Genomic DNA, 24,426 nt, shown 5'->3' with positions numbered 1-24,426 from the left:
AGGCCCTTGAAATTTGGCCGTTCTATCAGATTTCCCGCCCTACAGATCGGTGAGCTACCTATAGGGAGTGCGATTTGCACTGGCATTCAACAACTTCATTTAAATTAGGCCTGAGCATGAAAATGGCCCCAATGCCGCCTCCACACACCCGGATACCCAATAAGTCACACCCCAATGCATGTTTTTTTCATGTTCTTTCAATAAAGGAAAGTGATGCATATATCAATGAGACTGAAAGGGTTCTGCTAAAATTGCATTTATAAAATTGGAGGCTGTCTTGTTTCTCTGGAGTTTCCGCCAAAGTTACAGCGGGAGATTAGGAGAATCCCCACCCAAATTCTAGCTGAAGTACAACTAATAGAGTGGAGTTTACAGCATATTCCCTCTCTTTCCCCTTTGTACTTTTCGACAGAGAGCTGCAGATATTTCCAAGACTAGTAATGCTGTTGTAGCAATAAGAGGAATCACGCTGCAGTTCAGATGCAATATCATGCCTTTTTGTTCCTGGGGGGCAAGATTCAGTCTAGCAGTCTAGCTGTGATATGTTAAGAAAATGTTTAGGAAAATGTCACGACACATATCAAATGTCATGGTGTTTTTCCAAAATAAGATGTGTGAACTTAAAGATTTGTTGATCTAAAATAGTATGTTGTACCCTGTAGTATCATGGAAAATATAGTTAATGCCCAGACTGTTTCCAGAATATAGCGGGGTTTTGTTACACCAAAAATAAACCCAAATTCATAGTCTTTGCAGAGACTATTTCTTTGCCAAGTTATTCTTATTCTCTACAATGTTCATCAGGATGATTGTTGAAATACTGTTTTATTTACATTACAACAGTGACTCCACCTCAAAAAGTACTTCATTGGCTGTAAAGCGCTTTGCGATGTCCGGTGGTCGTGAAAGGCGGTATATAAATGCAAGTCTTTCTTTCTTTTATTGATTTTCTTTTATTGAATTTTCCCCCTTACATTTCTTTGAAGTGCCTTGGATGCTTTTCTACATTAAAATCACTATATAAATGCAAGTTGTTTTTGATGTTACATTTTGAAATACATATGAATAAAGCAAAGAATACAAAAAAGGAGTATTTAGGCATATATTCCTTCTCAGCTAAAATGACCACACTAGCTGTCCATGTGAACTGAACTCTGAGAACCTTTTTAACCCACTGCTACGAGATGCAATAAAGGGGGCTCAGAATGAGTCACATCACCAATTTTCTTTGCTCCCCTTTTAGGATGCCCTCCTCCTGAAGACCTCGGAAAGATCAATAACTCAACATTTGGGTAGCATAGTGGTTATGTTACTGGACTAGTAATCCAGGCCTGGACTAATGATCTCAGAGATGTGAGTTCAAATCCTACCACGGCAGCTAATTAAGTAAATCTGGAATAAAAAGCTAGTATCAGTAATGGTGACCACGAAACTATCGGATTATTGTAAAAACCCATCTGGTTCACTTACTTCCTTTAGGGAAGGAAATCTGTTGTCCTTACCCGGTCAGGCCTATATGTGACTCCAGACCCACAGCAATGTGGTTGACTCTTAACTGCCCTCTGAAATGGCCTAGCAAACCACTCAATTGTACCAAACTGCTAATAAGAGCAGCGACTCAAGACGGCGGCTCACCACCACCTTCTCAAGGGCAATTAGGGATGGGCAATAAATGCTGGCTTTGCCAGTGACGCCCACATCCCATGAACTAATAAATAAAACAAAAGTATGGGAAAGAACTGACGTTAAAAGAAAAATATTTTAACGTGAAACTTTGTCACACATTTGTTGGCATATATGTAGCCGGGCGAAATGGAGCAGCACAGGACACGAACTTTCGTTTTTGGGGTTTTTTATTCTGTATTAATAACTTGGGTCTAGGTTTAGGATGAAATTGTAAATACATAAAACACAGTCGACAAAATACGGCAGTGGCTTGCTGCAAAACAGAACATGAGGCAAACCACAGGTGAAGGCAGTTAATTAACTAACAATCATTATACAAAACAAAACATATCATACCATACATTCGTATGTCCCGTTATCACTTGTCACCTCTTACAAGCAAACAGAAAGTATTAAACTCATTCGAAACGTAGCCCCAAGGGCTCAACAACAATTTTAACAAAGGTTAACACCAGCACATGGTGGGACAATCTACAAGCATCCCCGTGATATCGAGTGATTTGGGAAACAATATCACTTTAAAACTATGTCTGGCTGCACTAAATGCTGTTTTAGTTGTACTTTACGCAGACTAAGTTCATTTAAAAAGTCATATTCACCCCAACTCTCCTGAGCACACCCCCCACGCTGGATCTAGAAAATGGAGGCTGTGAAGAAAGGGGAGGTTCCTTTGGCATCACATGGCCTTACCCATAACCCTTTTCTCAAATTCTAAAGGGGAAAATGAACCGCGCCATCTAGTGGACTTAAATATTCACTGCATTTTCCCACTTGGCTACATTCTCCCCTGCTTTAAAGTCAACGTCCTCGGTGACTTAGCACCCGTTTTTCACTTCTTTTACAGCTTCTCGAAAAAATGCAGTACCCAGACTCGATAAAACATGAGAGAACACCTCAGGACTGAGTGAGACTGCATTACAGGCTGACTGAGGCAAATGGTATGGGTTAGGGTTTACCCCAGCATTGGCTCTTTTAGTTCTGCGAGGAGCCGGAATGGGTACATCAACCTCAGTCCCACACTCAGAAGGGTCTGAATGCTCTGGCTCAGAAACAGCCTCTGATTCCTGTACATCTTGGGCGTTACCAACAGGATCATTGTTTACTTTTTCCTCCTGAGTTAACTCTGGATAGGTGACTTCCTCTACCACAACAAACTCAGTATCAGAGGGCTCTGGCAACGATTCTGTCAAAAGAGTGACAGGGGGTACGGTGACAGGGGACTTGGTTCTCGTCCGCCTAGGCTCAGGGACAGGGGTAACACATGGCCTAAGATTAACTCTATGGACCCTTTTTAAAGGACCGCCCTCTACAGGCTCAACTGCATGTGTAGTACCCTGTACCTCCACCACTCTGTACACAGTAGGACCCCACGCATCCTGAATTTTGTTCCTACCCAAAGGCCTGTGTCGTAAGTATACCAACTGACCCACCTCAATGGTTGGACAGTACACTTTGTCTTTGTTAAGTTCAATTCTTTGAGCTGATTTCTTTTCAGTGTACTCTCTTGCCCTTGCATGTGCCTCCTTCAAACGCTCTTGGTGGACAACCAACCACTCATGTTTCTTGTCTAACACTTGCTCCTGACCTAATAGAGCATCTACAGGAAGGTGTGGATGAACCCCGAAAAGCAGATAGTACGGTGAGTAGCCAGTCGTAGCATGGGGTGTTACATTGTAGGCATACACCAACTCAGATAAGTGCTCAGGCCAGCGGCGCTTCTTTTCTGGAGGCAGTGTACGCAAAAGATCATGTAAAGATCTGTTGAATCTCTCACATTGAGCATTTCCTTCTGGGTGGTGTGGGGTAGTGCGGGTTTTCTTTACACCATAAAGCTTACACAGCTCGGCAATGATTTCACTCTCAAAATTTCGACCTCTGTCTGAATGCAATCTTTCTGGGACCCCATACTTCATGAACCACTCTTTGAGAAGGACTTTTGCCGTGGTATCAGCCTTTTGGTCCCGAGTAGGGAAGGCTTGTGTGAATTTAGTGAAAACATCGGTCACCACTAACACATTCTCACGACCATCGGAGGCCGGTTCCAGCATGGTGAAATCTACAGCAACTACTTCAAGGGGCCGGGAGGCTAGAAATGATTTCATAGGGGCATGTATCTTGGGGTGGGGCATTTTTGTCAAAACACACCTCTCGCATTTCTTGACCCACTGTTCCACATCCCCATACATCCCAACCCAAAAACATCTCTGTCTCAAAAGGTTCTGTGTGCGCTCTATTCCCTGATGGCCCATACGATCATGCACACCTTCAAGCACGACTTCTTTCAAACAAGAGGGCAGTAGTAGCTGGTGACACTCACCAACATGGACATCCTCGATTACACGGTACAACAAACCATCTTGCTCACAAATACGGGGCCACTGCTTTAACGTGGATAATACTAGCTTGGATAACTGCGACCTCTCCTTGTAAGTTGGCCTCCGCTGCTCACCCCAAAACTTCCTAAACACGCTGAGGGTGGGGTCTGTGTCCTGAAACTTACGTAGTTCCTCTTTAGAGTAACCGGGAAGTGTTGGTGTGTTACCCTGCAACTCACTACGCTCAGTACTTTCTTCTGCGTCCGAAACACGGATCTGTCTGACTTTACAGCACTTGACTCCTGCTGTCCCTAAGTCTGGTCCTAGAGCTGTTCCCTTGTGAGTGACATTACATATGGCCACACAACCATCATAGTCCGCATCCCCACTGTCTGACTCGGGCTCCCCTGCTAACGGCTGCCTAGAGAGGGCATCTGCTGCTGCATTACAGCGGCCTGGGCGGTACTTGACGTCAAAGTCAAAAACAGCTAACTGAGCCACCCATCTTTGCTCAACAGCACCTAACTTAGCTGTAGAAAGGTGACACAGGGGGTTGTTATCTGTTATGACAGTGAACTTGGAACCTAGAAGGTAACCTCGAAATTTCTCTGAAACAGCCCATTTGAGGGCGAGGAGCTCTAGTTTCATACTGCTGTAGTTTCTGTCATTTCTTTCAGCATTACGGAGCCTCCTACTGGCATATGCTATCACTCTCTTCCTATCTCCCTGCTGCTGGTGGAGGATGGCACCTAATCCTAGGTTACTGGCATCCGTCTCTACAATAAAAGGCTGAGTGAAATCTGCGTAACCTAACACTGGAGCACTGATCAGCTTTTCTTTCAGCTGTTCGAAAGCAGCTTGGCACGCCGCTGTCCATGAACCTTCAAACAACCGTTTTGCTTTTGCTGGGCTGTCTTCCCTAAGGCATGCATTGACTACGTCATGGAGAGGGCCAGCTCGTTTAGAAAAATCCTCAATGAACCTCCTGTAATAACTACAGAAACCAAGAAATGACCTCAGATCTTTGACTGTACTGGGGACCGGCCACTTCTTTACGGCGGCAATTTTCTCTGGATCTGTCCCTATACCCTCCCCTGAAATTTGATGCCCAAGGAACCTGACTTCCTGCTGCAGGAAGTGACACTTTTCAAGCTTTACTTTCAAACCTGTCTCTTTCAGTCGTCTTAGAGCTGTCTCAAGCCTCTCTAAATGGTCCGGGAAGGTCTGAGAGAACACAAGGATGTCATCTAAATACACTAATAGGATGTGGAACACTAAGTCGCTCATAGTCGCTTGCATAAGTCGTTGAAAAGTCGCAGGTCCATTACAGACACCAAAAGGCATTCTGAGGTACTCAAAAAGGCCAAAAGGAGTTGTAAAAGCAGTCTTAGGCCTGTCACTTTCACGAACAGCAACCTGGTGGTACCCACTTGCAAGATCAATGGTCGAGTAGAACTTTGCACCATGAAGGGCATCAAAACTCTCGTCAATGCGGGGCAAAGGAAATGCGTCACGTCTGGTTTTTGAGTTTAGTTTCCTAAAGTCAACACATAGTCGTATGTCTCCATCAGTCTTACGAACTACCACTATGGGTGAAGCGTATGAACTATTGCTCTCCTGGATGACACGCTTTCTTAAAAGCTTAGTGATGTGGTCCCTCACCTCTTTGTACAGTGTAGGTGGGATACGACGGTATGGCTCTGTAACTGGTGCGTCATCTACCAAGTTAATCTCATGCTCAACTTTATCAGTGTAGCCTAGGTCCTCATCCTTAAAAGCAAATACTTCCGAATACCTGGCTAAAAGTGCACCTAACTCTGCTTGTTGGCCCTGTGTGCCACCTATGTGTAGTTTGTCCAAAAGCAACTGAATGTCTTTGTCTGTCATCTGTCCTTCTTGTCTGCCAACAGTTACTTCCTCTGTGTCAGCGGAGATGCGTTGAAATCGCACCTCACAGGAGTCCTTGTCTACACACTCTGCCTGAGTCGGAATACCAAGCCTGGTCCTGGGGTTTAACCACACATCCTCCTCAGAGAAATTTACCACCTGCACTGGAAATAAATGTCCCTTTGATTCAACTAGAGTGGGGACAACTACCAGGCCACCTGGCAATGGTGTGTTACCTGGCTCCAACAGCATTTTAGTGCTGCCACCTGACTGAGTTTTAAGTCCCTTTACGTAGACTGTAGCTATGGAAGACGCAGGCACATGTACAGCACCCCTACCAGCTACACGGACAGAAGATGACTTTGGAGTGATGTTACACTGTTGTACTTGCTGAAATGCTTCCCTCCAATCTGAATCCAACTTTCCCCCTAGAGTAGTGTCAAACTCAGCATGAACTAGTTGTCTGCATCGGCTGATGATGTTCATACCAATAAGACCTGGTGCTGCAGGCTGTGACTGCTGATGCTCTTTGACTACCAGGAAACCACATTCGGGTAAGGTTATGCCCATAGTTTCAACGTCTAACTCAAGGTAGCCCAAGTAGGGAATGTCCAACCCGTTGGCGGCAGTGATCTTAAGCCACCCGGTTGTAGGCAGCATATCCTCATCCCTCCCAAGTAAGTGCTCTCTGAAAAAAACTTCAGTAATAGTGCTGACTTGGCTCCCGGTATCCAGTAAACAGTTAGCAGTAACCCCCCCAATCTTGAGATCTACTACTGGACATTTACCTACTGCACGGTCAAGAAATCTGTCACGAATACCAGTACTGTTCTGAGAGCCTGCAGGTTTTCCTCGCATTGCCCGGCTCATGGCAATCGAGGGAGTTAGTTTTCCTGCACCCCAGCCAGCATTGGTGGATGTGTTTGCTACCTCGTGCTTCTGAGGACACTGTTTGGCAATGTGCCCCGCCCCGTTGCACTTAAAGCAAATAGGCTGACCTTCATCAGTGAACTTTGGCTTGGCTCTAGGTTTCCCAACCTTGTCATTACCCGTGTTTTCCTTCTGTAGAGCAAGACCCCGTACTGCCTCTGTTAGTTCCCCGATAGCTTTACCCTGTTCCGCCACCACTTTAAGAACATCCTGTAAAGTGACAGCCTGGCTGCCTGGTACCCCAATGGCAGAACACTGAAGATCCCTCCCCGTACTGTCACACACTACATTCTTGCTCTTTGCAACTTTAGTGCTACAGGGCTGGTCTTCTAAGGACCATAAGACAGCTTCCTCACGTACATCGAACAGGGTAGACTGGGGGTTGTCTCGTACAAACTTGCGCAACTCTCTCCGGAGTGAGGGATCTCTAACACCATCAACAAATCTGTTTCTGACAACCCGTTTTGTGTCCGGCACAGCATCAGGTGATTGCTTTACCAAAGTTCTAATAATCTGAGAGAGTGCATGTGAGTATTCTTGGAAACCTTCACCCTCTTCTTGCTTGCGTCCATAGAAAGTTTCTAACAGCTGGGACTCACTGCGTTTTTCGGTGAAAGCCCCCCTTAGGTAACTGAACAGGTCACTGGGCTGCTTAGACTCTCCACCCAACCGTAACCTAATTTCCTGTAGGGCTGCCCCCCTCAACAAAGATCGAATGAAATCTACCTGCTCTGCAGGAGTCTGATCTCTAGCTCGTAGTACACTTTCAACCTCTTCAATGAACTCATCAACTGAACGACTATCTTTAGATACCTCACCACTGAATGGTTGGATCTGACGCTCTCTGGGTACATACACATATGACTTGGTTGCCCCATTACCTAGAGTGGCAATAATTGCCATTGCTTGGTCATGGTTTTTTTTCAACTCTGAAATCTGTGCCTTGAGTTGATCTATCTGGTTGCCCTCACCCACACTCGAGGTATTGTCCTCACCATCCGAATTGTGAGCTCCACCCGCCTCCTCAGGAGGGTCTAACATTTTGACTCAGTTCACAAGTCCCTGACAGTCACTGAATGGGATGGCCGCTGTGACGATTCTTCTCCAATGGTGTCCCTCCTCGGTGCCTTGATGGGTCCTCTCCCAGATTGGTCCTGGCGCCCTCTGGATCCCGTCTGTCTGGTCTGGTCCTCCTTAGCAACCCCAGGCAGCACTCTCCGTCCGTCTCCAGGTCCACTTGGCACCACACCGCTCTTCCCCCACTGCCGTATTTTATGTAACTTTCCCAAACCTGAGAAACTCCAAGCTAACAGACCCCACTCCTGGTACCAAAATGTGTAGCCGGGCGAAATGGAGCAGCACAGGACACGAACTTTCGTTTTTGGGGTTTTTTATTCTGTATTAATAACTTGGGTCTAGGTTTAGGATGAAATTGTAAATACATAAAACACAGTCGACAAAATACGGCAGTGGCTTGCTGCAAAACAGAACATGAGGCAAACCACAGGTGAAGGCAGTTAATTAACTAACAATCATTATACAAAACAAAACATATCATACCATACATTCGTATGTCCCGTTATCACTTGTCACCTCTTACAAGCAAACAGAAAGTATTAAACTCGTTCGAAACGTAGCCCCAAGGGCTCAACAACAATTTTAACAAAGGTTAACACCAGCACATGGTGGGACAATCTACAAGCATCCCCGTGATATCGAGTGATTTGGGAAACAATATCACTTTAAAACTATGTCTGGCTGCACTAAATGCTGTTTTAGTTGTACTTTACGCAGACTAAGTTCATTTAAAAAGTCATATTCACCCCAACTCTCCTGAGCACACCCCCCACGCTGGATCTAGAAAATGGAGGCTGTGAAGAAAGGGGAGGTTCCTTTGGCATCACATGGCCTTACCCATAACCCTTTTCTCAAATTCTAAAGGGGAAAATGAACCGCGCCATCTAGTGGACTTAAATATTCACTGCATTTTCCCACTTGGCTACATATATATCTATTGTAAATGAATTAATCTCCTGTTGTGTTAATTGACAAAGAGAAAAACAAAACTTGTATCTCTCACTTCCATAATTGTCATGTCTCTTTCTAGCCAATTCTGAAAATCAGCATTGCATCACTGGAATCAAATCCATACAAAGTTGTATGCAAAGTTGGTAAGCAAATTTCTAGTATTTGCTTTTAGCAATTTGTTCCAAACTTAGTACCAGCACAGTTATTCTTGCATATGCAGGCTGGATTGGGAGCATTTGCATCAGGAAAATGAACTGAGGAACATTTGGAGCACAGCACTGTGGCAGGGTACCGAATATTACATCTGACTGGGCCCTGCTAATCACATGTTTAGGAGCAACCAAATAGAAGAGGGTATCCAGAATCCTGGATTGCTATTTATAATAATTTTAAAAGTCTTGCACCCAGTGCGCACTTCCTGTTTGGCATACTTAATTTCTGTGTCCCAATTTTGTCATGCCTGTTTGTCGTGATTTAGTCTTCCCAGGGTGTAATGGTTGATATGGTTTTAAATTGAAAATATTCATATCTTGGCAGTCTCCTAATGGTGGGTGGTGCTGTTGCACCTCTAAACCCCATCTCTGAGAACCATCCACAGCCACCTCTTCTGCCACTAACTGTAAGGTGTCTTTTAAAAATGAATCGGATATTCAATTAAGATCTTTTAAAAATTGAATTGACATTTCTTGAATGAACGAATTAAATTAAACCAGTCTTCATCAGGCCAGCAAGCAATTTAAAACAATGGGCTTTTCCAAAATTGAGCTTTTGTTTCTGAAATAAATTCTTAAAATTAAATTTATACTGTAAATAAATCAATGATATTAAATTGGGCTTCAGTGGGAGCGGACCAGGCACAAATTACTGAGTTAAATAAATACTGGCTGAATAAATGATCTGGGGCTTGAGGGAAACAAGCCAGAGAATCAATTAATTAAACACTAGCTGAATAAATGAAATCGGATTGTGCTATGCTTCTCCATAGCTCCCTAAATCCCACTTAGGACCTGCTCTGTCTCTCCAGTCCTCTATCTCCATTTATATTTATTTCAAACTGCAACCCTTTATTAGTCCCACTACCACTACAGACACCCCTGCCCAGCTCCAAACTATTCACTTGCCCCAACTACCCACTTAACCCCTAATTATCCATCACGCCCACAATTCTTTTTCAACTGCCCAATCTTTCAGTATTCACTACCTATCCCCTCAACTACTCATTACAGCCACGCCCACTACTCTTCCACACATAGAGCTGGATTTTCTCTGCGGAGGCGGGATGGTGGCAGGATAGCTGGTTGCTGGGTTCTGGTGCCGTTCCCGGCTGCAGCCACTCTGTCAAAGGGATTTTCCCTTGATTGGCTTTGTTAAGCCCACCCAGTGGGCTTCTCGGCCAATTAACAGGAAGCGGGTCTGATGACATCATTTGATGACGCATCATCAGCCGGTTTCCTTAAAGAGACCTCGGCCACGTTGAGTTTGACAGTTGTTCTTTCAGTGTTTTACAGCATTGAGATGCTGCAAACACTGACAAGCACTGCACAAAGGTGGATGGTTGCACCTAGGCTCTACTTTGACTCCCTCCATATGCTTATGGAGTCACAGCACGCAGGGAGGTTCTCTTCCCTTCCAAGAGCGGAAGAGACTTCCCCAGGACACCAACGCAGCCTGGTTGTATATTGCAAAGGAGGGCAAAAGCAGGGATGTCGTCAGGAGTCCCTGGCTGCAGTGGCGCCAACCTTTCAATGATCTCAGTGGATCACGAAATGTTACTGCAAAGCCACACTCAAACTCACCCTGCTGTGCCACTCAACAAATCTCCATCACTCTGCCTTCCATACCCTACTCCTGCACATCCTTACTCACACCAACTTACCTTGCATCTCCAGCCATCCCTCTCTATCTACATTATCACTTCTCCATCTCACTAGCCACCCCTCACACTTACCCTCATCCTACTGCAAACATACCAACTAACAACACACAAGGGTAGGCACTTAGAACATAAGAACATAAGAAATAGGAGCAGGAGTAGGCCAATCGGCCCCTCGAGCCTGCTCCACCATTCAATAAGATCATGGCTGATCTGATCCTAACCTCAAATCTTCTATCACTCTGCATCCACCCGAACCCATGTGATCTCCCAGGAGAGGCGAAAAACCAGATAAAAGACCCCATGGCCAATTTGGGAGAAAAAAATCTGGGAAATTCCTCTCCGACCCATCTAGGCGATCGAAATTCTTCCAGGAGATCACTCTGTCCCTATATCTTCTACAGTACTTACCTTCTGTAAAGGCGATCTCCACCCCAGCCAGGAACAGGAATAAAACCATCTCCTGAAATCTAACACAGAATTAGAACACAGTAGGAGCAGAACCAGGCTACACGGCCCCTGGGCCCACTCCACTACCCACAGGGCCATGACCATTCCGAACCTAGACTCATGTCCAATTTCCTGCCCGCTCCCCGTAACCCTTAATTCCCTTTACCTCTAGGAAACTATCTATTTCTGTTTTAAATTTATTTAATGATGTAGCTTCCACAGCTTTCTGGGGCAGCAAATTCCACAAACCTACCACCCTCTGAGTGAAGAAGTTTCTCCTCATCTCAGTTTTGAAAGAGCAGCCCCTTATTTTAAGATTATGCCCCCTAGTTCTAGTTTCACCCTTCATTGGGAACATCCTCACTGCATCCACCCGATCAAGCCCCTTCACAATCTTATATGTTTCAATAAGATCGCCTCTCATTCTTCTGAACTCCAATGAGTAGAGTCCCAATCTACTCAACCTCTCCTCATATGACCACCCCCTCATCCCCGGGATTAACCGAGTGAACCTTCTTTGTACTGACTCGAGAGCAAGTATGTCTTTTCTTAAGTATGGACACCAAAACTGTATGCAGTATTCCAGGTGCGGTCTCACCAATACCTTGTACAACTGCAGCAATACCTCCCTGTTTTTATATTCCATCCCCCTAGCAATAAAAGCCAACATTCCATTGGCCTTCTTGATCACTTGCTGCACCTGCATACTAACTTTTTGAGTTTCGTGCACCAGGACCCCCAGATCCCTTTGTACTACAGTACTTTCCAGTTTCTTGCCATTAAGATAATAACTTGCTCTATGATTTTTCCTGCCAAAGTGCATAACCTCACACTTTCCAGTATTGTATTCCATCTGCCAAATCTCTGCCCACTTACTTAGCCTGTCTATGTCCCTTTGCAGGTTTTTTATGTCCTCCTCACTCACTACTTTCCGTCCCATCTTTGTATCATCTGCAAACTTTGATATGTTACACTCGGTCCCCTCCTCCAAATCGTTAATATAGATTGTAAAGAGTTGGGGACCCAGCACTGACCCCTGCGGAACACCACTAGTTACTGGTTGCCAATCTGAGAACGAACCATTTATCCCAACTCTCTGCTTTCTGTTAGAGAGCCAATCCTCCACCCACGCCAGAATATTACCCCCAATCCTGTGATTTTTTAACTTGAGCAATAATCTTTTGTGTGGCACCTTGTCAAATGCCTTTTGGAAGTCTAAATACACTACGTCCACTGGTTCCCCTTTATCCACCCTGTATGTTACTTCCTCAAAAAACTCAAGTAAATTTGAGAGGTTTAGCCAATGTTCATGTGAAGTTTCTGGTAATGTGTTGTCATGCAGTGAAATCTATATTTTCAAAACGTCACCTTATTGGACAGATCTGTGCACACCTTGAGAAGTGTCTTACTGAGTTCCAGTGAATGTTGAGACATAACTCCCTCCCCCCACCCCCGCTATAGTGATGAGTGTGCATGGAATGGCTTAGACATTAAAGGGATGCTTTACAGTGCTGGTGTGGGATGGTGTCAACCTGGAGCATCATGTGGCAGCCAGGGTTACCAGCATCAAGCGAAGTAAATCTGGCCATGGTGATGCCATTGCTGGCCTCCTGAGCAGCAATATTGTCAGGGGCTGATGCCCTGTGTCCTATACAGCATCAGGTGATGGCGGAGTAGGTTGGTGATGTTGTTGGGGCTGATCGTGGAAGGAATCAGAGGAGCAAGGTGAGATAGTTTCAAGGGCACCGATGTTGCTGCAATAGATGGCAGCTGCAGGTGAGATGACAGAAGCGACCTGTCAGTGGTGAGAGAGGTTGTTTCAGTGAGGTGGCACTGGATATACAGTTGGCTCTAAACACTTGCAAGCTAAAGAAATCTCTATGGCCTAGAAATTGGGTATAGCCCGCTTGAGGTGCTAGAACTGGCGGTGCGCTAAGTTTATAGCCAGACGAAACATATCGCTGCCTGGCGAGATATTGGGTTGCATCGCCCCCAAAGGGGATTGAGGCGCTAATTCAGCCGTTGCACGGTGCTCCTAAGGCGCAAAAGTTCAGGCGCTACTCAATATCAACGCGGACGGGCGCAGTGCAGGTGATCTCAATTATGGGAAACCATGAGACTTCCAGGCGCCGGCCGGCTCTTAAAGGGGTGCGTCAGTCAGCCTGAGCTTCAACACCCAACGCCCTGTAGGCCTCAGAATCGGCGCTCGCCCTTCTCTGGCGTTAGAAACTTGTTGAGCATGGAGAAGGTTAGACAGAGAGCAGAGCGCTTCAGCACTGAGGCTCTGGACCAGTTGGTGGCTGCAGTTGAGCGCTGTCGAGATGTCCTGTATCCAGACAATGGCAAGAGGCCGAATCAGAAGGCTTACCGACGATCTTGGAGGGAGGTTGCTGTGAGGGTCAACTCCAGCAGCATGGCGACCAGGACCCCTGTTCAGTGCAGGAAGAAATTCAACGACCTCACACGGATCGTTAGGGTGAGTGATGGTTTACCAAACTTCTGATTCCCTCCATCTGCAGCTGACTTCGGGCACCCTGTTGCAATGATGCCCCAATGGCCATCTGCCAGCAAGCACCCATGGCCCTTTCTGGCCACACACATGGACAGATGTCTCAAGGCCTCATGTAAGGGCTCTTGCACCATTGGGGGCATGCGATGATCTCTCAAGGCCTCATGTAAGGGCTCTTGCACCATGGGGGGCATGCGATGATCTCTCAAGACCTCATGTAAGGGCTCTTGCACCATGGGGGGCATGCGATGATCTCTCAAGGCCTCATGTAAGGGCTCTTGCACCATGGGGGGCATGCGATGATCTCTCAAGGCCTCATGTAAGGGCTCTTGCACCATGGGGGGCATGCGATGATCTCTCAAGGCATCATGTAAGGGCTCTTGCACCATGGGGGGCATGAGATTATCTCTCAAGGCATCATGTTACAGAACTTCCCCTTCTTTCCCCTGCAGTCCAAGCTGGCGATGATCCGAAAGGAGCAGCGTCGAACCGGTGGCGGACCTCCACAAGTGGTCACTCTCACGAATCTGGAGGAGAGAGTGCACCAGATTCTTGGAGGACGTCTGTCTGGTCCTGTGACCACTGCATCTGCCGACCCCATTTCCGACAGCGAGGGTAAGACTCTCACCTTTTTCACCTGTTGCCTTCCACTTGGTCCCCCCGCCAGCATGCATCCTCAGTGTGCAGCCATGTCAGAGCCTTGCCGCAATCTGGCATGCCTTTCAGCAAACCTGTCCTTTTGCTAAAGCCACTCTTCCACCTCCCTACTTTCAGATGAAGCAGCACCAACTCGGGCTCAACGCGCTGAAGCTGCCAGTGCCAGTGCCACTGGAGGCGAGGAGCAGGAGGACTCTGGACCAGCCATTGCAGAATCCGGGGAGATGACACATCTATAGACTGGGCTAGTAGTCCCCTGGAGGGGAGGGCGGGGGGCTCTGAGGATGAACCAGTTGCCGGACCAAGCGGCATGCAGCAACGCAAGGGGGATAGGCAAGTTCGGCCACTGTCTCCCCGGAGGGCAAGGCAGGTAGTCATGACTGCTGCACAGAGTGCAGATGAGGTGCGTCGCCTGGCTGAAATGAGCAAACAGGCCCGGGTCAGACACACGGAGCTGATGGCTGCAGTGGAGAAGATGCCTGAGTCAATAGATTCATTGGCTAAGAGTATGTTGGACTTCGGGGCAACAATGGAGAGGACTCTCCAGGGCTTTGGGGCAACAATGGACAGGACTCTCCAGGTCTTCGTGGAAACAATGGACAGGTCTATCCAGGGCTTCGGGGCAACAATGGACAGGACTATCCAGGGCTTCGGCCCAACAGTGGAGAGGACTGTCCACGGCTTTGAGTCGGCTATGGAAAGGACTGTTCAGGGCTTCGGACAATCCCTGGAAAGGTCTGTCCAGGGCTTGTCCGAGGCAGTGGAGCGGTCGGCACCTGCCTTGTCCGAAGCAATGGGAAGAACTGTCCAGGGCTTCTCCGAAGCACTGGCACCTGGCACACAGGTCCTCACTGTTGCCACGTAGTCACTTGCTGGGCTCCTCCACACCCAGATTGAGGCAACGCGATCTCTCACTGCAGCCACCCTCTCTGCATCAGTTAGGATCACCCCGGGCCCTTCCAGTCCCATACAAGGCCAGGAATCAGTGGAGCATGCGATTGTGGCGGATGAGCCGAGCCGCTCCCCTCAGATAGCCAGTGTGTTGTCCGACCATGGTGCAGGTGTCCTCTCTCGGCAGGAGACCATTGCACGTGCCAGCGCTGGGACGTCTGCATTGCAGCTGCCACCACCTGCAGGGCACACTGCTTCCAGCCATGGTCACATCAAGCATCCTGCGTCCGCACCCTCCAAGCCCAGAGGTCGGCCAGGCCGTACCTCAGGGGCTTCTGCGCTTCTACACAGTGAGCAGGCGTCCCCCAGCCTTGAGCCTGCCACTGGGGTCCAATTACGTAGGAGCAGCAGGGAGGGAAGGGGCCGGGCGCGAAAGAGAAGTCGTTCTCCCTCAAGGGGCCAGTTGTAGAGGGAGGTGCTGAGACGTTTCTTTGTCCAAATTCAAGGACACCCTCACCTGTTGTTATATTTGCAGAAGGTTTGTTGAGGTTTGCGGCTTTGCCGAAGAGTTCACAGTTATTTAGTAACTTATGGTTTCTGTTGACATTACGTTGTTTTGCTGTAATGAAAGACTTTTGTGCCAATAAATAGAAGTTTCAATGTGGCATGGTGCACGTGACTACTTTCAGTGATGCTGGCATTCAGAGGCTGTCAAACATCCAAAGTGCGCATGAGTTACGACTCTCATCATTCTGCCACAGGGGTCTCGAAACGAGTCCTGATGAGCCTCTGACGTATGGCCCTTCCACTTTCAGCAGCCCTCCCATCTTCCTCCTCCTCCTCCTCCTCCTCCGCCTGCGCTTCCTCCTCCTCCTCCACCTGCTCTTCCTCATCCTCCTCCTCCGCCTGCTCTTCCTCCTCCTCCTCATCCTCCTCCTCCTCCGCCTGCTCTGCTGGTCATTGAGGGACAGCTGGAAATGGCTGGGTGCGTCGATTCGCCAAGTTGTGGAGCATGCAGCAGACGACGACGATGTGTCCCACTTGCTGCGGCGAGTACTGCAGGGATCCCCCCGAATGTTCCAGACATCGGAAACGCTTTTTGAGAACACCAATAGTGTGCTGTTTACTGTGCCTGGTCGCCTGATGGCCGCTGCTGATCAGCTCTTCTGCTCGGGTGTCGGCCACACGGAGTGTTGTCATCAGCCATGGCCAGAGAGGATAGCCCTTGTCCCCAGTAAGCCAGCCTCATCTTCGAGCCAACCCCTCAAAAAGGTTACAAACTGAGGTCAACCGCCGGATAAAGGCATCGTGGCTGCACCCTGGGAAATGCGCGGTGACTGCCATGATGATTTGGCGGTGGTCACAGACCAGCTGCATGTTGAGGGAGTGGAGCCCCTTGCGGTTGCGGAAGTCCTAAGGATGATGGCATGGCGCCCTCAAAGCCACGTGTGTGCTGTCAGTCGCCCCCTGCACCATGGGGAAGTCTGCAATAGAACCGATACCCTGTGCGCGCTCCGCCTGCTTGTGCAGGGTCAGAGGCAAGGTCATGAATTGATGCCTTCGCCTATAAAGGGCATCTGTAACTTGCCGGATGCAACAGTGGACTGCAACCTGAGCGACAGTCGCAATGTCCCCAATGGCTGACTGAAAGGATCCGTTGGCATAAAAATTGAGGCCATCAGTCCGTTTAGCGATCACGGACAGAGAGGTTCTGCACCGTTCACGCGGCTGCAGATCCTGACCAAGCAGGTGGCACAGATCAGTAACAATGTCCCTCCAGAATCGGAGCCTTCCCAAACACTGCTCCTCCGACATGTCAAGGCTTGTCACCTGCTGCCTAAAGACCCTCGCAGCATCCCGTCGGATTGGCCGACCTCCATTGCCCCTCCTCCTTCTGGCCAATCCCGGCCCCCTCTCCCGCCGTCTCTCTGCCCCTTCACAGTGTTGGGCGATGAGGCCGTCGCCCTACAAAGAAGCTCCCATTCCGATGCCAGTTGGTCAAAAGGCTTTTAGGTGTAGTGCTGCAAGTGCTTTGGACAGGTTTGAAGGTCCCAAGTACTGTAAAGCTAAATTCCCAGAACTCCGCTCCACAGTAGCTCGCCAACTCTATCCAGCAACGATCGCAATGAGCAGGCCAAGTGGCTGAAGATTCTGCACTAGAGCTGTCCCCTTTAAATAGCGCCCCCCTACTCCGAGAAGGGTCTGCTAGCCCTCCCTCGAACTGTCACTAATAGCGCTAGGCGTTAAGGCTCCGGGCACCACCCAATATGCGCTCAGGCGCTCCTAGAAGGCGTTGCACACTGAAATGACGTCATGATCTGCTTGCGCTCGCGGGCGCGCGCAAACACTTAGCGCAGGCGCTAAATGTATAGTCAATATCTGAGTTGCCGCTATCTTCATAGCGACCGCCCCAACATAGGGTATCGCCCCAATTCTAGGTCTCTTTAGGCGCTCAGCGCCGGCGCTACCAACCGAATTTCTAGGCCTATGTGTCTTACAAATGCAGTAACCAGCTGTTTCTGTGCTCTGAACATGGCAACATGGCATCATTTACACCACTTCTGCAGCTGTCAGCTTACCAGATACATCAGAGCAGACTCAACTCACGCCAGGGTGAGCTGGTGTGTTCCCCGAGCAGCGGGTAACCCATGGGGGAGCACATAAAATTGCAAGGTAGCCTCAAAATAGCATTAAATTGGCTCTTAACAATCCATTTAATGAGCTCAATTGTTTCACCCCATCGCTTGGTGTCCGGTCAGTTCTCCACTGACAGACCCAACACTTGGGAGATTCGCGTGGAGGTGGGTTGGCAACGGGTTTCCTACTCGCTGTCAATCTTCACTATTTTGACAGTGGACCCGCCTCCAAACCCACCCTCTGAGCGCCGGCAAAATTCAGCCCATACTAACTATTCCCTCTGTAATCACTCACTTCCCATGTCCGAATTCTTACTACCAGACATAGCTCACCTTGATTATTGACTACATCAATCCCCCAAAATGTTCACTACCCATAGTAGTCCCTGCCCCCTCAATATTCACTATCCTACCTACCTCTTCAGTACTCTACCTCAACTATCCTTTTTCCTAAATCCTCAATTCTTTCCTTCCCAACTACACTCCCCAAACTACACACAAGTATATCGCACTTCCCCAGGCCCTTATTCCCACACTATCTCCCAAATCGTCATAAATCCAACACCCCTCGCAAATACCACATCCTTATTTATCCGTTACTAACACCACACCATGTCCACTTCTGTACACAACACTCTGGGGCTAATTTTCCACTGCCTTATGTCCCATGTGAGTCTATTTCCCAGAAGTTAGGGAGAAGAAAAAGGAGCGGAGACCCGGTCTCCAACTCATTTGTGCTTGGATGTCAATTTGTGTTTATGGGCAGCGACATTACACTGGAAACAGTCGCTGAGATTTTAAGTGCATTAAAATCGACCATAAATTACATCAAAATGGTCTCCACATCAATTTCCTTCCTTAATGTTGGTCATGTGCTAATACTGCCCATATAAGCTGGGCATATTCAATTATTAGGGTTCATTTGAAGTCCACATACTTTAAAGAGACAGATATTGACTTGGATTTAAAATGAAAATTGATCTTTTTGTCTGTTAGTAGAGAAAGGTTTCACAGTTTTATTTGTTGCAGTATGACTGCGGTGTGTCCAGGAGGTTATTGGGAGAGCTGGGGAGTTACACAAATGGGGTGATTTTGCCAGCCCTGGGGAGGCGGGTTTGGAGGCGAGACTGCTGGGAAAATGGCAGAATTTGGGGGCGGGTGCCCAACCCGCCCCCCAGCCCACCTCCATGCCATCTTGCCAGGAGGCAGGTAGCCGTCCCGCGCCGGGTCCCAGCTCCTTGGAGGCGGAAAGGGATTAAAGCCACTTAACTGCCTGTTAGCAGGCAGAAAATAGGATTATCCCCTTTTTGCCCACACAAGTGCGGGCTTCCCGAAGGCTCCGATACCTGCCAGGGTCTGATACCTGCCAGGGTCACCGAAGCGAGTAATGGGTCAGAGGGGGTCGGAGGGGTCCAAAAGTGTGCTGTGGAGGTGAGTGATGGGTGCAAATGTGGAGAGGTGAGTATCTGAGGTAAGTGCAAAGTGTTAGAAAAAGTGTACTTACCTTTGTTTCTTCCTGCAGGCTTCAATCGGTGGGAATGTGGAGAGTCTCGCACCTCCATGGTAGAGATGACAGATGGCCGTGGCATTTTCCAAAGCAGCAACCATCTAATTTCTACAAAAGGATTCAAGACCTCATCAAGCTACAGAGAATATCAGTGTTTGACAGCTTCACAGAGCTGTCAAACGATGACAATTCATCTGTCAAAACATTTTGACAGATGAAACGTCATACGTTGACATTCTCTGCAACCAGCTTTCCCTTAATTGGCCTGCTAAGCCCGCTGGGCGGGCTTAACAAGGTCAATCAAGGGAAAATAGCGTGGGTTGGCCAGAAGTTGATGGAGGCAGGACTAAAACCCGACAAGTGGGAGTCCCGCCTCCAAAAGCTCCCCATTGGCAAAATCCAGCCCACAGCTTTTTTGCTTATCCATGGCATAATGCATGTCCCATTTGGAATGCCATTCTATATGTGCTACTTGGATGAAGAGGAGGAGGAGGACCAGGAAGAATTTTTGGATGCCTAGGAAGTGGTCTGTCATCACAGGAGGATGGTCAAATGTCAAATAATTGTCAAATTAATATATCGGCCACAAAGGGATTATCAGATGTAACAGAGGAGCAATGCTTCTGGAGGCTATGATTCACCAGAGAGGGAGTGACAGAGTTGTGCAACATGCTGCAGGAGGATCTGCAACCTAACACCAGGCCAGACATGGCACTGCCAGTAGCAGTGAAGGTGACAGCTGCACTTTCCAGGGGGTCTGTGGGGACATCTGTAACATCAATTATTGCATTGCTGCATAAAACAGGTGACTGATGCACTGTTTGACAGAGCAAACAGGTACATCACTTTCCTCATGGATCTCAGGGAGTCATGGACAAAGCCCTAGATTGTTTTTCCAAATGATAGGATTCCCAAGAATCCAATGTGTTATTGATGACACTCATATAGCCCTATGTGCTTCTGCAAAACAGGAATGTCCTCATTTGCAAATTGGATGGACTTTTATTCCATTAGTGTACAACTTGTGTGCAACCATGTGCACCGAATAATGCAAGTGAAAGCATAATTCCCTCACAGAAGCCCTGGTGCTTTCATTTTACAACAGACCACCATTATTTGAAGACATCGAACAAGTCATCGAGGGGAATTTTAACCCTACCTGTCTGTTAGAAACAGTGCGAATGGGCAGTGCAAATTGCCTGGGTTACTTAGCTGGTAAGCTGCCAGGATCCCACCATCCGGAATTTTAATGTGCTCTCATTAACTGATCAGAGAGAACCAGCATGGATTTGTAAAGGATAAGTCATGTCTAACTAACCTAGTCAGATTTTTTGAAGATGTAATTAACATGGTAGGCGAGGGAGTGTCTATGGATGTTATTTAAATGGTTTTCCAGAAGGCATTCAGTAAGGTTCCACATAAGAGACTGTTAACAAAACTGAGAGTGCATGGAATGGAGGCAACCTATTGACATCGGCGGAAATTGATTAGGAGGTAGGAGAGAGAGCGTAGGTTTAATGGGTATGCACTCTAATTGGCAGGATGTGACTCGTGATGACCCAGCTTTTCACTGTATTTATCAATGACTTGGATGAAGGAATAGAGAGCTGTGTATCCAAGCTTGCTGATGACACCAAGTTAGGTGGCATAGTAAATAGGTAGACGGGAGCAGAAAGTTGCAAAGGGACACTGATAGATTAAGTGAGTGGGTAAAACTGTAGCAGATAGAGTTCAATGTGGCAAAGTGTGAGGTCATCTACTTTGGACCTAAGAAAGATAGATCAGAGTATTTTCTAAATGGTGAGAAGCTAGGAACTGTGGAGGAGCAGAGAGATTTGGGGGTTCAAGTACAGAACATACGAACATACGTACGTACGAACATACGAATTAGGAGCAGGAGTAGGCCACTCGGCTCTTCGAGCCTGCTCCGCCACTCAATAAGATCGTGGCTGATCCGATTATTCCACATTTCCGTCTACCCCCGATAACTTTTCACCCCCTTGCTTACCAAGAATCTATATACGTCTGCCTTAAAAATATTCAAAGACTGCTTCCACCGCCCTCTGAGGAAGAGAGTTCCAAAGACTCACAACCCTCTGTGAGAAAAAATTTCTCCTCATCTGTCTTAAATGGGCGACCCCTTATTTTTAAACAGTGACCCCCTAGTTCTAGATTCTCCCACAAGAGGAAACATCCTCTCCACATCCACCCTGTCCAGACCCCTCAGGATCTTATATGTTTCAATCAAGTCACCTCTTACTCCTCTAAACTCCAACGGATACAAGCCTAGCCTGTCCAACCTGTCCTCATAAAACAGCCCGCCCATTCCAGGTATTAGTCTAGTAAATCTTCTCTAAACTGCTTCCAACGCATTTACGTCCTTCCTTAAATAAGGAGACCAATACTGTACACAGTACTCCAGATGTGGTCTCACCAATGCCCTGTATAACTGAAGGATAACCTCCCTACTTTTGTATTCAATTCCCCTCGCAATAAATGATAACATTCTATTAGCTTTCCTAATTATTTGCTGTACCTGTTGTAGTGTATGTGCCTTTAAGTCAGAACTACTTTTACAGCTCCTGTATACTGTAGTACCGGCAGTGACCACACCTGTATATAAGCTTTGCGCATGCCTCTGTACCCCCAGTCTTGAGACTACCCTCCTCCAGTAAAGACCTGTTTATTGTTAATGTACAGCATCCGTGTGATTATTTAATAACAGCATATCCACTGAACCACGGATCCAACAGTGGCGACGAGTGTCGATTCGAATCTACCTGCAACATAAAAAAAAAATAGTCGCGGCCAGGAACACGGGCGTCGACCACGAGCAACCGCCCAGCAGTCAGGCAGAGATTGAACTTCGCAGGGGAGGCTGTGGAGAGCCGGGCTTGGTTCCCCAGCCACGACGAGCAGCAAGAGACCGACGACAGGTCCAGCACAGACCCTTCCCGAGCAGCGGCGGCTGGAGCCGACCGACGGCGGAGAGAAAGCCGAGCAGCGTCGATGGGGTAAGACAGAGGGTGAAGAGCGCAGGGCGCAGCCGGGGGTTGAACACCGAGCGGCGTCGAGAAAAAGAAAACAAACCGGAGAGAGAGAGGGTAGAGAAACAGCCGGGTTCTAGACTGAGCGGCTTCGAAAAATATAAAAAGAAGAACGCGCAGAGCACAACCAGGGCTCACGGGCTGAACAGGGTCCACGGGGTGAAGAAAGGGGAGCGCGGGAGACGCCATTGAGCTGCGGAGAAGAAGAAAGAGCGCGGGAGACGCCATTTTTAGAAGCCGCAGCGGAGAAGAAGGGCGAGCGCAGGAAGGAAGGAAAGCGCGGGAGACGCCATTTTGTGCCAGCGGAGAAGAAGGGGAAGCGCGGGAGGTGCCATTTTTGACAGTTAACTCACACCCAAGGATGCCGAAGAGTGGCAGTATCTCTACGTTCGACAATGAAGTCGAAGATTGGGCGACATATGTGGAACGTATTGAGGTGTACTGCAGGGCGAATGAAGTGCCAGATGCTAATGAAGCACTGGTTCTGTTAAATTCCATGGGTGCAAAAGCTTATGGGTTACTGTGAAATCTAATAACCCCAGAGAAGCCGGTAAACAAGAATTTTGAAAGCATAGTAGAAATCCTACAGGACCACTTAAACCCCACACCGCTGCTGATAGCAGAACGATTTAATTTCCATAAAAGGAACCAACACAAAGACGAAAGCAATGCTGAGTACCTAACGGAACTGCGTAAGCTATCGAAACACTGCCAGTTTGGAGCGGGACTAGCAGATACGTTAAGGGACAAGTTTGTGTGCGGGCTACAAAGTGAAGGAACCCAGAAACGGCTTCTATCAGAAAAGGACCTTACGCTGGACAAAGCTTTCAGTATGGCAGTATCACACGAAGCAGCTGCAAGGGGCGCTGCAGAGATACAACGGAGACCGCAAGAATATGGAACCAATGAAATGTCCTATGGAACAGGGAAGTGCTATCGCTGCGGCAGAACAACACATGACCAGAAAGATTGTTGGTTCAAGGACCAAGTGTGCAGACAGTGTGGGAAAGCAGGACACATAGCAAGAGTCTGCAGGTCTGGGAAGAAAACCAACAGTAAGAAATCGCCACAGGAGAAGTACAAAAAGGTACACCATGTGATGGACAGTGGTTCAGATGAACAGAAAAGTGACACAGACTCCAGAATCAAGGAGCTGGGTTGTCTGAAACTACATAAGATAACAGAAATGGAGGATCACCAGACTATCCGGGTTACACTCAAGATAGACGGAGTCCAAGTGAAAATGGAATTGGACACAGGGTCAGCGCTAACAGTCATAAATCAAAGAGACTACAAGCGGCTATTTTCACACATACCCTTGAAAGCTACAGAGATTGTCTTGAAGACGTATACGGGGCAAAAAGTCTACCCCAAAGGAAAAATAAGGGTGAAAGTGACATATAAAGGCCAGGAAATACCTAAAATGGATATATATGTATTGCCAGATGGAGGACCACCACTGCTAGGACGTGAATGGATCCGGAAGATACAATTAGATTGGCATTCCATACAGGCACTGAAGGTTGAGGCCAAAAAGGATGACGACGTCACAACTGGACAACTGTCAAAAATGCTAACTGACGCAAAAGAAGTGTTCCAGGAGGGACTAGGAACACTAAAAGGAATAACAGCAACGATTAAAATAGAGGAAAATGCAAGCCCAAAGTTTCTGAAGGCCAGACCAGTGCCTTATGTGATCAGACCAGCTGTTGAAGCAGAGCTGGAAGGGGTGGAATGTTCAGGAGTACTGTCCAAAGTGGACTGGAGTGAGTGGGCTACACCCATCGTTCCTGTAATGAAGAGGTCGTTGAGGAATACGCCTGGGGAACCAAAGAAGGTCCGCATCTGTGGGGATTTTAAGGTGACAGTGAACCCAGTCCTTCACACGGTACAATATCTGCTTCCACGAATTGAGGATATTTTCGCCTCGCTATCTGGAGGTAAACGCTTCACCAAAATTGATCTAGCCCAGGCGTACTTGCAAATGGAGGTAGAAGAAGCTTCGAAACA

This window comes from Somniosus microcephalus, chromosome 7, assembly GCF_052327205.1.
Source record: "Somniosus microcephalus isolate GS21.2 chromosome 7, FLI_Smic_1.0, whole genome shotgun sequence".
NCBI classification, from domain to species: domain Eukaryota; kingdom Metazoa; phylum Chordata; class Chondrichthyes; order Squaliformes; family Somniosidae; genus Somniosus; species Somniosus microcephalus.
The sequence above is the reverse complement of the archived record's forward strand: the minus strand, read 5'-3'. Positions refer to the sequence as shown.